Here is a 13,496-nt window from a genome sequence, read left to right on the forward strand (position 1 = left end):
ATTTAGGATACATAGGATGAGGAAGGAAACTGTAGGGGATGGACGCAATTGAAACGTAGAGCTTGTTCAAGGAACATCTGCGTGTCTTTGATAAGTGTGTACCTGTCAGGCAAGGAGAAAGTTTTCAACCGAGGGATCCGTGGTTTACTGGAGAATTGAATCTCTTGACAAGAGGAAGAAGAAGGCGTATGTTAGGATGAGACGTGAAGGCTCAGTTAGGGCAGTTGAGAGTTACAAGTTGGCCGGGGAAGACCTAAACAGAGAGCTAAAAAGAGCCAGGAGGGGACACGATGTCATTGGCAGATAGAATAAAAAAAAATAAAGCTTTCTTTCAGTATATCAGGAATAAAAGAATGACTAGAGTAAAATTAGGGCCAACCAAGAGTAGCAGTGGGAAATTGTACGTAGATTCAGAGGATATAGGGAAGCGCTAAATGAATATCTTTTGCCAGCATTCACACCGGAAAAAGACAATATTGTCGATGAAGTACTGAGATACAAGTTACTAGACTAGATAAGATTGAGGTTCACAAGGAGGAGGTATTAGAAATTCTGGAAAATGTGAAAATAGATAAGTCCCCTGGGCTGAACAAAGAGACCTTAGAGTGCAGGTTCATAGCACCTTGAAAGTAGAGTCGCAGGTAGATAGGATAGTTTGGTATGCTTTCCTTTATTGGTCAAGGTATTGAGTACTGGATTTTGGAGGTCATGTTGCGGCTATACAGGACATTGGTTAGGCTACTTTTGGAATATTGCATGCAGTTCTGGTCTCCATCCTATCGGAAAGAAGTTGTGAAACTTGAAAGGGTTCAGAAAAGATTGATAAGGATGTTGCCAGGGTTGGAGGATTTGAGCTATAGGGAGAAGTTGAATAGGCTGGGGCTGTTTTCCCTGGAGCGTCGGAGGCTGAAGGGTGACTTTATACAGGTTTATAAAATCATGAGGAGCATGAATAGGATAAATAGATAAAGTCTTTTGCCTGGGATGGGGGAGTCTAGACTAGAGGGCTTAGGTTTAGGGTGAGAGGGGAAAGATATAAAAGAGACCTAAGGGGCAACTTTTTCATGCAGAGGGTGGTACACGTATGGAATGAACTGCCAGAGGAAGTGGTGGAGGCCAGTACAATTGCAACATTTAAAAGGCATCTGGATGGATTTACGAATAGGAAGGGTTTGGAGGGATATGGGCCGGGTGCTGACTAGATTGAGTTGGGATAGCTGATTGGCATGGTTAAGTTGGACAGAAGGGTCTGTTTTTGTGTTGTACAGATCTATGACTCTATGACTGGAAGGGATTTAACCACAGGATTTTCTGGGAAGTTTCGGAGGAGATTACAAAGCCTTTGGCTTTGTTCTGTATGTTGTCATTGTTACAGGAATAGTGCCAGAAGACTGGAGGATTGCAAATGTTGTTCCCTTATTCAAGAAGGGGAGTAGAGACAACCCTGGTAATTATAGACCAGTGAGCCTTAGTTTGGTTGTGGGTAAGGTGTTGGAAAAGGTAATAAGAGATTAGGGATAGTCAACACGGTTTTGTGATGGGTAGGTTAAGCCTCACAAACCTTATTGAGTTCTTTAAGAAGATGAATGAGGATAAAGCGGACTTCAGTAAGGCATTTGATAAGGTTCCCCATGGTAGGCTATTGCACAAAATATGGAGATATGGGATTGTGACTGATTTAGCAGTTTGGATAAGAAATTGGCTCGCTGAAAGAAGACAGAGGGTGGCGGTTGATGGGAAATGTTCATCCTGGAGTTCATTTACTAGTGTTGTCCCACAAGGATCTGTTTTGGGGCCACTGCTTTTGGGTCATTTTTATAAATGCCATTTTTTATAAAACCTGGATGAGGGTGAAGAAGGATGGGGTGGTACATTTGTGGATGACACAAAGGTTGGTAGAATTATGGATCGTGCCGAAGGCTTTTGTAGGTTACAGAGGGACATAGGTAAACTTCAGAGCTGGGCTGAACGGTGACAAATGGAGTTTAATGGGGAAAAGTATGAGGTGATTCACTTTGGAAGGAGTAACAGGAATGCAGAGTAGATTACATTAGATTCCCTACAGTGTGGAAACAGGCCCTTCGGCCCAACCAGTCCACACCGACTCTTCGAAGAGTAACCCACCCAGACCCATTTCCCTCTGACTAATAAGATTAGAACTGGACTAATAGTTAGTCTTGGCAGGTAGGATCAAAGAAAACCCTAAAGGCTAATGAGCCCAATTGCCTCATAATTGCATTTCCCTCAGTTGTAACTCCTGCCCTGCAGTATATACCTATTCCTTTCCATCGCTAAATTAAACATAACCAAACTGTGGTCACTATCACCAAAGTGCTCACCTACTTCCAAATCTAACAGCTGGCCTGGTTCATTATCCAGTATCAAATTCAATGTGGCTTTGCCTCTTGTTGGCTTGTCTATATACTGTGTCAGGAAATCCTCCTGCACACATTGGACAAAAACTGACCCAAGTAAAGTACTCGAATTATAGTGTTTCCAGTCAACATTTGGAAAGTTAAAGTTCCCCATAACAACTATCCTTTTACTTTCGTTCCTATCCAGAATCAGCTTTTCAATCCTTTCGTCTACATCTCTGGACCTTTCGGAGGCCTGTAGAAAACTCCCAACAGGGCAACCTCTCCTTTCACGTTTCTAACCTCAGCCTGTACTACCTCAGTAGACAAGTCCTCAAATGTCCTTTCTGCAACCGTAATACTGTCCTTGACTAACAATGCCTACCCCCCCCATCCCCCAACCTTTCACCATCTTCTCTGTTCTTACTGAAACATCTAAATCTTACTGAACAACTATTCTTGTCTCTACTCTATCCATGTCTCTGAAATGTCCACAACATCGAAATCCCAAGTACCAAACTATGCTGCAAGTTCACCCACCTTATTCTGGATGCTCCTGGTGTTGAAGTAGACACACTTCAAACCAACTTCTTGCTTGCTGATGCCTGCTTCCAAACTTGAAACCTTATTCATGACCTCACTACTCTCAACATCCTGTACGCTGGAGCTACAATTCAGGTTCCCATCTCCCTGCTGAATGAGTTTAAACCCACCCGGGTTTTCATACAGAGGTTGGTACATTTTTGGAATAAACTGTCAGAGAAAGTGATAGAACAAATACAATTGCAACATTTAAAAGACATTTAGACAAAGACATAGATAGGAAAGGTTTAAATGGATTTGAGCCAAATGCAAGCAAATGGAATTAGTTCAGTTTAAAAAACCTGGTTGGTATGGACGAGTTGGACCAAAGGATCAGTTCCATGCTGTATGCCTTTATGACTGTATGCTGAAGACATCTTTTGTGACTGTGTACTTGTCTCTTGCAAGCTTTTGGTTAAAGCAACCAGTGGTTACATTCTCCTGGTCTCTTATGAACAAGGAATAAGATTAGGTCACTTAGTCTTTCGAGCCTGCTCAATTATTCAATAAGATCACAACTTATCTGATGCTATTCTCAAATCCACATTCATTCATATCCTGTATGGTCTTTCATCCCCTTGATAATCAAGAATCTAAGTACCTCTTCCTTAAAATTTTTTAAAGATTCTGCATCCACACTCTTTTGAGGAAAGGCATGATGGCACAGTGGTTAGCACAGCTTTCTCACAGCACCAGGGACACGGGTTTGATTCCATCCTTAGGCAACTGACTGTATGGCGTTTGTACATTCTCCCCATGTCTGCATTGATTTCCTCTGGTTGCCCCAGTTTCCCCCCTTGGTCCAAGGATGTGCAGGTTAAGTAGATTGGCCATGATGAATTGCCCATTGTGTGCAGGGATGTACAAGCTGAGTGGAATGGACATGCAAAATGCAGGGCAACAGTGATGTTGTTGGGTCTAGGTGGGATGCTCTTCGGGTGGTTGGTCTGAACAGAATAGTCCGAATGGCGTGTTTCTACACTGTAGGGACTTTATGATTCTATGAAAGGAATTACAAAGACTGGCAACGCCTTGACAAAAAAATCCACCCATTTTAAATGGGTGCCACCTTATTTTTAAACTATGATCTGTAGTTCTAGATTCTCCACAATAGGATGCTTTCAAGATCGAGAGGGTCATGTCCACTCAGGATTGTCTATGTTTCAATTAAGTCACTTCTGACTCTTCCATACTTCAGAGGATATTAGACTAGCCTATCTAACCTCTCCTCAAAATACATCCTGATACTAGTTTAGTAAAACATCTATGAATAGCTTCCAAAATTTTAATATTCTTCTACAAGTATGGTGACTGTATGCAGTATTCCAGATGAGACATCAACCAATTTCCTGCATAACTGAAGCTTAATCCCTACTCTTGTCTTCAATTCTCCTTGCAATAAAACATAACATTTACTAGCTTTCCTGATTACTTCCTGTACTTGCAGACTAACTTCCAGTGATTCATACACTAGGACACCCAGATTTCTCTGCATCTCAGAGCTGTGCAACCTCTCACCATCAAGAGAATATGCTTGTTTAAAAATTCTTTCTGCCAAAATGGACAATTCCACACTTTCCTATATTATACTCCATTTGATAGATCTTTGTCTACTCACTTAACCTATCTATATCTCTGAACTGCTTCCAATTTATGAACATTCTTCAATTAAATTAAATACCAATTAAATACATGCTTTATTTCTGTCTTAACAAAGAAAGACTCAAATAACATCTCAAAAATATGAGAGAGCATAGAGCCTAATAGAAAGAAGAAATTGAAAGAAATTAATGTTGGTCGGGCCATGGTTTTGGAGAATCAAATGGGATTAAAGGCAAATAAATCCTCAGGGCCTGATGAGCTTCATCTCAAAATAACTAAGGAAGTGGCCCTAGAAATAGAAGATGCACTGGTGGTCATCATCCAAAATTCTGCAAACTCTGGAACAATTTCTATGCATTAGAGAGAAGCTGTTGTAAACCCACTATTTAAGAAGGCAGGCAGAGAAAACACCAAATTATAGACTAGTTACCTTGACATCGTTAGTGGGAAAAAATGCTGGAGTCCATTATAAAAGATGTACTAGCAGAACACTTAGAAAATAATGACAAGATCACATGGAGCATGAATTTAGGAAGGGAAAGTTGTATGTGGCAAATTTGCTGGAATTTTTCGAGAATGTAACTAGTAGAGTGGATAATGGAGACCCAGTGGAGATGGTTTACTTGGATTTTCAAAAGGTTTTTAATAAGATCCCACATAAGAGATTAAAATATAGAATTAAAGTAAATAGGATTGGAGGTTGTGTTGAAATAGACTGAATAGACTCTTAAAGATTTTTATTGAATTCAAAATACACATCTTCTGTAGCAGAATCTGAACCCAGATTTCCAGAACATTACCTATGTTTCTGGATGAACAGTTGAGTGATTTGATTTAGTCGTGTGTACAAAAGTATGATTTGGAGGTGGTGGTGTTGGACTGAGGTGGACAAAGTTTAAAATGACACAAAACCAGGAGGCACTCCAAATAAACCTGTTGTTGTGTGGTTTTTAACTTTGTGCCTAAGTATAGTGAACAGCTTTGTTTTGTAAGCAGTATAGGCATATCATAACAGACAAGGATATACAGATCATAAGGTGCTTTGAACAAGGTATGCAGGTTACACTTCACAGGAGTGCACAAAGAAGAACAACATTAGCAAGATCAACATTATTTGAAATTAGAGAGGTCAATTCAGCAGTCTAACAACAGCAGTGAAGAAGCTGTTTTTGAACATGTTAGTAGACGTGTTCAAGTTTCTGTATCTTCTGTCTGCCAGAAGAGGTTGGAAGAAAACATATTCAGGATGGAAGGGGCCTTTGATGATGTTGGCAGCCTTTTTGCAGCAACAAGAAGTATAAAGGGAATCCATGGATGGGAGGGTAGCTTCTGTGATGGCCTGGGCTGTGCACACAACTTTCTGTAGTTTCTTATAGTCCTGGGCATAACAGTCACCATACCAGGCCCTTATGCACCCAGGTTGAATGCTTTTTATGGTACATCTTTAAACATTGATGAGGGTCATTATGGAAATGCAAGATTTCCTAAGCCACCTGAGAAAGATGAGGCTTGGTTGTGCCTTCTTGACTGTTGCATCTACATGATAAATCCAGGACAGGTTATTGTTTATCATCATCCTAGGAACTTGATGATGTCATGCCTCTCCACCTCAGCTCTGTCGATGTAGATAGGGGCGTGTCCTCCTCCTTTCTTCCTGAAAGCAAAGATCAGTTTTTTTTGTTTTGATGACCCCTCCATCTGCTTTCTGTCTTCTGACTCATTGTTGTTTGATATTCATCCTACCACAGTTGGTGTTGTCAGCAAACTTGTAAATGACGATCGTTCAGAGTTTGGCTACATAGTCATGGGTGTGCAGAGTGTGCAGTAAGGGGGATGAGGATTCATCTTTGGGCGGGGGGGGGGAGGGTTCCAGTGTTGAGGGTTATCGTGGAGGAGGTGTAGTTTTCTGTCTTCAATGATTGCGATCTGTGGGTCAGGAAGCTGAGAATCCAGTTGCAGAGAGTAGAGCCAAGATTAAGGTCTCAGAGTTTTGAGATTAGTCTGGAGGGGATTATGGCATTGAAGACAGAGTTGTAGTCAATGAATAGGAGTCTGATGTAGGTGTCCTTGTTAACTAAATGTTCCAGGGAAGAGCACAGGGTGAGGGAAATGGCATCCACTGTAGACCCATTACATCGGGTAGGCAAACTGTAGGAGATCAAGGCATGCTGGGAGGTTAGAGTATATTTAGGCCATGACCAGCCTCTTGAAGCACTTTATGATTATGGGGGTCAGAGTCAATGGGCGGTGGTCATTAAGACCATAAGACATAGAAGCATAATTTCTGCTAATCAGCCCATCGAGTCTGCTCCGCCATTCAATCATGGCCGATAAATTTCTCAACCCCATTCTCCTGCTTTCTCCCCATAACCCTTGATCCCCTTGATTAAGGCATGTTGCATGTCTTTCTTTGGTACTGGGATAATACCACCAGGTCATCACCTCCCCTTCCGAAGAAATATACAATTGTTTTATTTTTCTCCAGGTACAAGATAGAAACAGGCAATTTGGAACATGTTGCTATAAATGGTAATGAGAATCAATCATGTAGTGTAGCTCTAGAGTCACATAGACCAGCATTGCTTCCCATTCCTGACAGTTATTAGTAAACTAGTCACATTTGTGATAATTCAGTGACTTTCACGGTTATTTTTATTCCGATTCATAAATCACTGTGTTAAAATTGAAGCTCTAAGTTGCTTGTCCAAAACCATACTAAATTCTAACCACATACTATACAATAACCTAACAGATATTTTACTTAATCTTTGCGTGTGAGGTTTCTTGGGGTTGCCAGAAACAACAACAGAGATTGCTGGAAAAGCTCAGTAGTTCTGGTAGCATCTGTGGAGAGAAAGCAGAATTAATGTTTCGGGTCCAATGATCCATCTTCAGATCTGGAAGAGTTTTGGGCTCGAGAAGTTTATAGAGATAGGGAAGGATCATGAAAAAAATTTGAAACAGGAATGTAAATATTAAAATTGAGGCATTGCTTAACTCTAAGCCAGTGTGTACATTAGCTGGGAAAGAGTGATGAGTCAATAAAATTTAGTGTGAGTTTGGATATTGAGGTCAGAGGTTTGGATGAGCTTTATTTTGTTGATGGTGGAAGTTAGGATGCTGACCAGGAGTTTATTGGAATTATCAAAACAAGAAGTGTGGATGATTGTCTCAGGAGTTGATTAGCTGAGGCAGAGCTGGAGCCACACAACGTTAGCAAGATGGAAATAAGCAGACTTAGTGATGACAGATAGGTGGTTAGAAGCTCATTGCAAGATCAAGTATGACACAAACATTGAAACTGTTTAGTCCCAATAATGAGTACCTTATAGCTAGAAATGCTAGTCTTCAAATATGAATTACGAATTTCAATTTAACAATTTCAGAACGCTAATATCCCTGTATACAATAGTCAATATTTTAAACATAATTGATTTGAATTAAGTACATTGCAATCATAGAATTATAGAATGGTTCAACAAAAATGGAGACCATTAAGCCCATCAAATCTTTGCCTCTATTTGCAAAATTTCTTTTGATGGAATTCCATCTTTTTTTATCTAGTGCTGCCAGTTTCAAAAGCTTTTGATTGAACACCCCTAGGTCTCTTTGTTTTTACTTCCCTTTAAAATGATATGCAATATAACATGGTAAATTCTAAGTCCATAAGACATAGGAGCAGAAATTAAGCCATTCATCCCACTGAGTCTGCTCCGCCATTCAATTGTGGCTATAAGTTCCTCATCCCCATTCTCCTGCTTTCTCACCGTAACCTTTGATCCCCATGATACTCAAGAACCTACCTATCTCAGTCTTAAATATCCTCAGTGACCTGGCCTCCACAGCCTTCTGTGGCAATGAATTCCACAGATTCACCATTCTCTGGCTGAAGAAGTTTCTCTGTATATCCGTTCTAAAAGGATTCTAAAAGGGTTTACTTTAAAGCTATGCCCTGGATCCTAGTCTCTCCTACCAATGGAAACATCTTCCTAACATCTACTATGTCCAGGTCATTCAATACTCTAAGTTTCAGTTAGATCTTCCCTCATCCTTCTCAACTCCATTGAGTATAAACCCAATATTTCTCATATGTTAAGCTTTTTGGAGTGCAGTGGTAATTTGGCGCACTGACCTCTACACCACTAAAGCCAGGCACCTACCCACGGACACTTCCTCCTACCGCCCCCCCTCAACCATGACCTCACCTCCCATCACCAAACCATCAACTCCCAGACCATTCATAACCTCATCACCTCTGAGGATCTCCCATCCACAGACTCCAACCTCATAGTCTGGGAACCCCGCACTACCTGATTCTATCTCCTAACCAAAATCCACAAACCTGACTGACCCATTCTCTCAGCCTACTCCTGCCCTATCAAACTCATCTCTGCGTACCTTGACACTTTCTTGTCCTCTTAGTCCAGGAACTCCCAACCTACATTCGGGACACCACCCAAGCCATCCATCCCCTTCATGATTTTTGTTTCTCCAGCCCCCATGCCTTGTCTTCACCATGGACATCTAGTCCCTGTACATGTCTATCTGCCATGATGAAGGCCTCCAAGCCATCCATTTCTTCCTCTCCCGCTGACCCAACCAGTACCCTTCCACTGACACACTCATTCGACTGACTGAACTGGTCCTCACCCTCAACAACTTCTCCTTCCAATCCTCCCACGACCTCCAGACTGAAGGGGTATCCATGGGCACTTGCTTGGGCCCCAGCTATGCCTGCTTCTTTGTCAGATACATGGAACAGTTCATCTTCCACAACTACACCAGTACCATTTCCCACCTTTTCCTCTGCTACATCAATGATTGTATCAGTGCTACCTCATGCTCCCAAAAGGAAGTTGAACAGTTCATCAACTTCACTAACACTTTCTACCCCAACTTCAACTTCACCTGAACCATCTCAGACACCTTCCTAGACCTCTCCATCTCCATTTCCAGCGACTGACTCAACATGGACATTCACTACAAATCCACAGACTCCCACAGCTACCTGGACTACACCTCCTCCCACCCCCACCCCCACCCCCATAAAGACACTATCCTTTATTCCCAATTCCTCCACCTCCAACGCATCTGCTCCCAGAAGGAATGGTTCCACCATAGAACATTCCAGATGGCCTCCTTCTTCAAAGACTGCATCTCCAGCCTCACTTCCATACAAGGCCGCAAAGGATCCTTCCACATCCGTCAGAAATTTACCTGTACTTCCACACACATCATCTACTGCCTCCATTGCACTCGATGTGATCTCCTCAGTATTGGGGAGACAGGACGCTAATTTGTGGATCATCTTAGAGAACATCTCTGGGACTCCTGCACTAACCAACCCCACCGCCCTGTAGCCAACGCATTAACTCCCCTTTCCACTCTGCCATGCAGGTCCTGGGCCTTCTCCATTGCCAATCCCTAACCACCTGCCTCCTGGAGGAAGAACATCTCATCTTCCACCTTGGGACCCTCCAACCACACTAGATCAATGTGGATTTCACCAGTTTCCCCATTTCCCCTCCCCTACCTTATCTCAGTCCCAACTTTCCAACTCGGCACCGCCCTCTTGAATGGTCCTACGTGTCAATCTTCCTTCCCATCTATCTGCTCCAACGTCCTTTCTGACCTATCATTTTCAGCCCCACCCCTCTCCCATTTTTCACAGCTACCTTCCCCTTAGCCCCACCCTCTCCCATTTATCTCTCTGCCCTCTTGGCTCCTAAGACTCATCCTTGATGAGGGGCTTATGCCGAAACATTGTTTCTCCTGCGACTCAGAAGCTTCCTGACCAGCTGTGCCTTTCCAGCACCACACTGTTCGACTCTGACACCATGTACCCTTATCTTACGCAGTAGCCTCCTGTGCAGCACTTTGTCAAAGGCCTTCTTGAAGTCCAGGTAGATAACATCCATTAGCTCTCCTGAGTGAACCTGCTTGTTATTTCCTCAATGACTTCTAACAGATTCGTAAGGCATGACCTTTCCTTGATGAAACCATGCTGACTTTGCCCTATTTTACCATACACTTCCAAGTATTCAGAAATCTCATCCTTCACAATGGATTCCAGGATCTTACCCATGACCAAGGTTAGGCTAATCAGTTTATAGTTCTCTGTCTTTTGTCTTACTCCCTTTTAAAACAGGGATGTCACTTTAGCAATTTTCCAGTCCTCTTGGACCCCTCCTGATTCTAGCAATTCCTGAAAGATCACCATTAATACCTCAGCAATCTCTTCCTTAGAACTCTGGGGTGTAGTCCATCTGGTCCAGGTGATTTATCCACATTAAGGCCATTCAGTTTTTCTAGCACCTTCTGCTTGCTGGTGGCTACCAAATATGCTCTGCCGTCTCACTCTCTTTAATTTTTGGGATATTACCCAAATCTTCCACTGTGAAAACTGACGTGAAGAAATGATTCAGTTCCTCAGCCATTTCCTTGTTCCCCACTACTATCTGAAAAATATGTTGCTGGAAAAGCGCAGCAGGTCAGGAAGCATCCAAGGAGCAGGAGAATCGACGTTTCGGGCATAAGCCTGAAGAAGGGATTATGCCCAAAACATCAATTCTCCTGCTCCTTGGATGCTGCCTGACCTGCTGCGCTTTTCCAGCAACACATTTTTCAGCTCTGATCTCCAGCATCTGCAGTCCTCACTTTCCCCCACTACTATCTCTCCAGCGTCATTTTCCAGTGGCCCAATGTCCACTTTTGCCTCTGTTTTGCACTTTGTATATCTAAAGAAACTCTTACAGTTTTCGTTTATTTATATTACTGGCTAGCTCATCTTCATAAATCATCTTTTCCCTCTTTTTTTTGTTGCCCTCTGTTGGGTCTTTGTAAGCTTCCCAATCTTTGGTTTGTCACTGCCCTTTGCCACATTATATGCTTTCTCTTTTGCTTTGATGCTATCCCTGACTTCCATAGTCAGCCATGGTTGCCTCATCCTCCCTGTACCATGCTTCTTTTTCCTCAGAATGTATCTCTGCTGTATCTCCTGAATTACTCCCAGAAACTCCTGCCATTGCTGTTCCACTGTCTTGCCTGCTGAGCTACTCTCCCAGTCAACTCTATCCAGCTCCCCCCTCATGCTGCTGTAATTGCCTTTGTTCAGCTGTAATACCGTTACCTCTGATTCTATCTTCTCCCTCCCAAATTGCAGAACAAATTCAATCATATTATGATCACTGCTTCCTAAGGGTTCCTTCACCTTAAACTTTGAGAAAGTGACAAAGTTGATTGATGAGGGAAAGGCTGTAGATGTTATATACATGGACTTCAGTAAGACGTTTGATGAGGTTCCCATGGTAGGTTGATTGAGAAAGTGGAGTCCAGGGTGTACTAGCTAGATGAATAGAGAACTGGCTGGGCAACAGGAGACAGTAATAGTCGAAGGGAGTTTCTCAAAATGGAGAACTGTGACCAGTGGTGTTCCACAGGGATTTGTGCTGGGACCACTGTTGTTTATGATATACATAAATGATCTGGAGGAAGTATAGATGGTCTGAGTAGCAAGTTTGCAGTTTACGCTAAGATTGATGGAATAGCAGATAGTGAAAGGACTGTCAGAGAATGCAGCAGAATATAGATAGATCAGAGAGTTGGGTGAAGTGGCAGATGGCATTCAATCTGGGCAAATACAGGGCAATGCATTTTGGAAGATCCAATTCTAGAGCAAACTATACAGTAAATGAAAAGCTCTGGGGAAAATTGATGTACAGAGATATCTGGGTGTTCAGGTCCATTGTACCCTGAAGATGGCAACGCAGGTCAATAGCATGGTCAATAAGACATACAGCATGCTTTTCTTCACCGGACAGGATATTGAGTACAGGAGTTAGTGGATCATGTGACAGTTGTATAGCACTTTGGTTCAGCCACATTTGGAATACTGCGTACAGTTCTGGTTGCACATTACCAGAAGAATGTGGATGCTTTGGAGGGGGTGCAGAGGAGGTTCACAGGATATTGTCCAGTATGAGGGTGCTATCTGTGAAGAGAGGTTGAGTAGATTAGGAATATTTTCCTTAGAAAGACGGAGGTTGAGGGAGGACCTGATTGATGTCTACAAAATCATGAGAGATATAGACAGGATGGAGAGCAAGAAACTTTTTCCAGTTACAAGGGGTCACAGGTTCAAGGTGAGAGGGGAAAAGTTTAAGGAAAATATGCATGTAAAGTTCTTTACACATAGAGTGTTGGTACCTGGAACACATTGCGAATGGAGATGGTCGAGGCAGGCACTTTAGCGTCATTTAAGATGTATCTAGACAGATACTTGAATGGGCAGGGAGCAGAGGGATAGAGATCCTTGGAAAATAGGCAACAGGTCTAGATAGAAGATCTGGATTGACAGAGGTTTGGAAGGCCAAAGCATCTGTTCCTGTGCTGTAATTTTCTTTGTTCTTATCAAGGCTGCCTCATTGCACAACACTAACTCCCAGTATTGCCTGTTCCCTAGTGAGCTCCACCACAAGCTACTCCAAAAAGCCATCTCGGGGACATTCCACATATTCCTTTTCTTGCAATTCACCACCAACCTGATTTTCCCAGTCCACCTGCATATTGAAATCCCTCATGTTCACTGTAACTTTGCCTTTCCTACACATCTTTTCTATTTCCTGGTGTATCTTATGCCCAATGCCTGACTACTATTTGGAGGCCTGTACACAACTTCAACTATAGTTTTTTCACCTTTGTGGTTCCTCAATTCTATCCACACAGATTCTGCACCATCTGACCCTATTTTATTTCTTACTATTGATTACATTTTATACCTTACTAATAAGGCAACCCCCCCGCCGCCTATCTTTTCAATGGGATGTATATCCTTGAGTATTCAGCTCCCAATCCTGATCCCCCTGCAGCCACATCTCCGTGATGCCTACCATGTCATGCCTGCCAATTTCATCTATGCCACAAATTCATCTACATTATTCCTTATACTGCGTGCATTCA

At 42.4% G+C, this 13,496-nt stretch overlaps 1 protein-coding gene across 2 annotated transcripts in view; it reads left to right on the forward strand.

The window, feature by feature from the left end:
- Positions 1–13,496, forward strand: part of ubxn10 (UBX domain protein 10) — a 42,002-nt gene that overhangs the window by 21,424 nt on the left and 7,082 nt on the right. The window lies entirely within an intron of this gene.

Source organism: Chiloscyllium punctatum, chromosome 16 (assembly GCF_047496795.1).
Source record: "Chiloscyllium punctatum isolate Juve2018m chromosome 16, sChiPun1.3, whole genome shotgun sequence".
Lineage (NCBI taxonomy): Eukaryota > Metazoa > Chordata > Chondrichthyes > Orectolobiformes > Hemiscylliidae > Chiloscyllium > Chiloscyllium punctatum.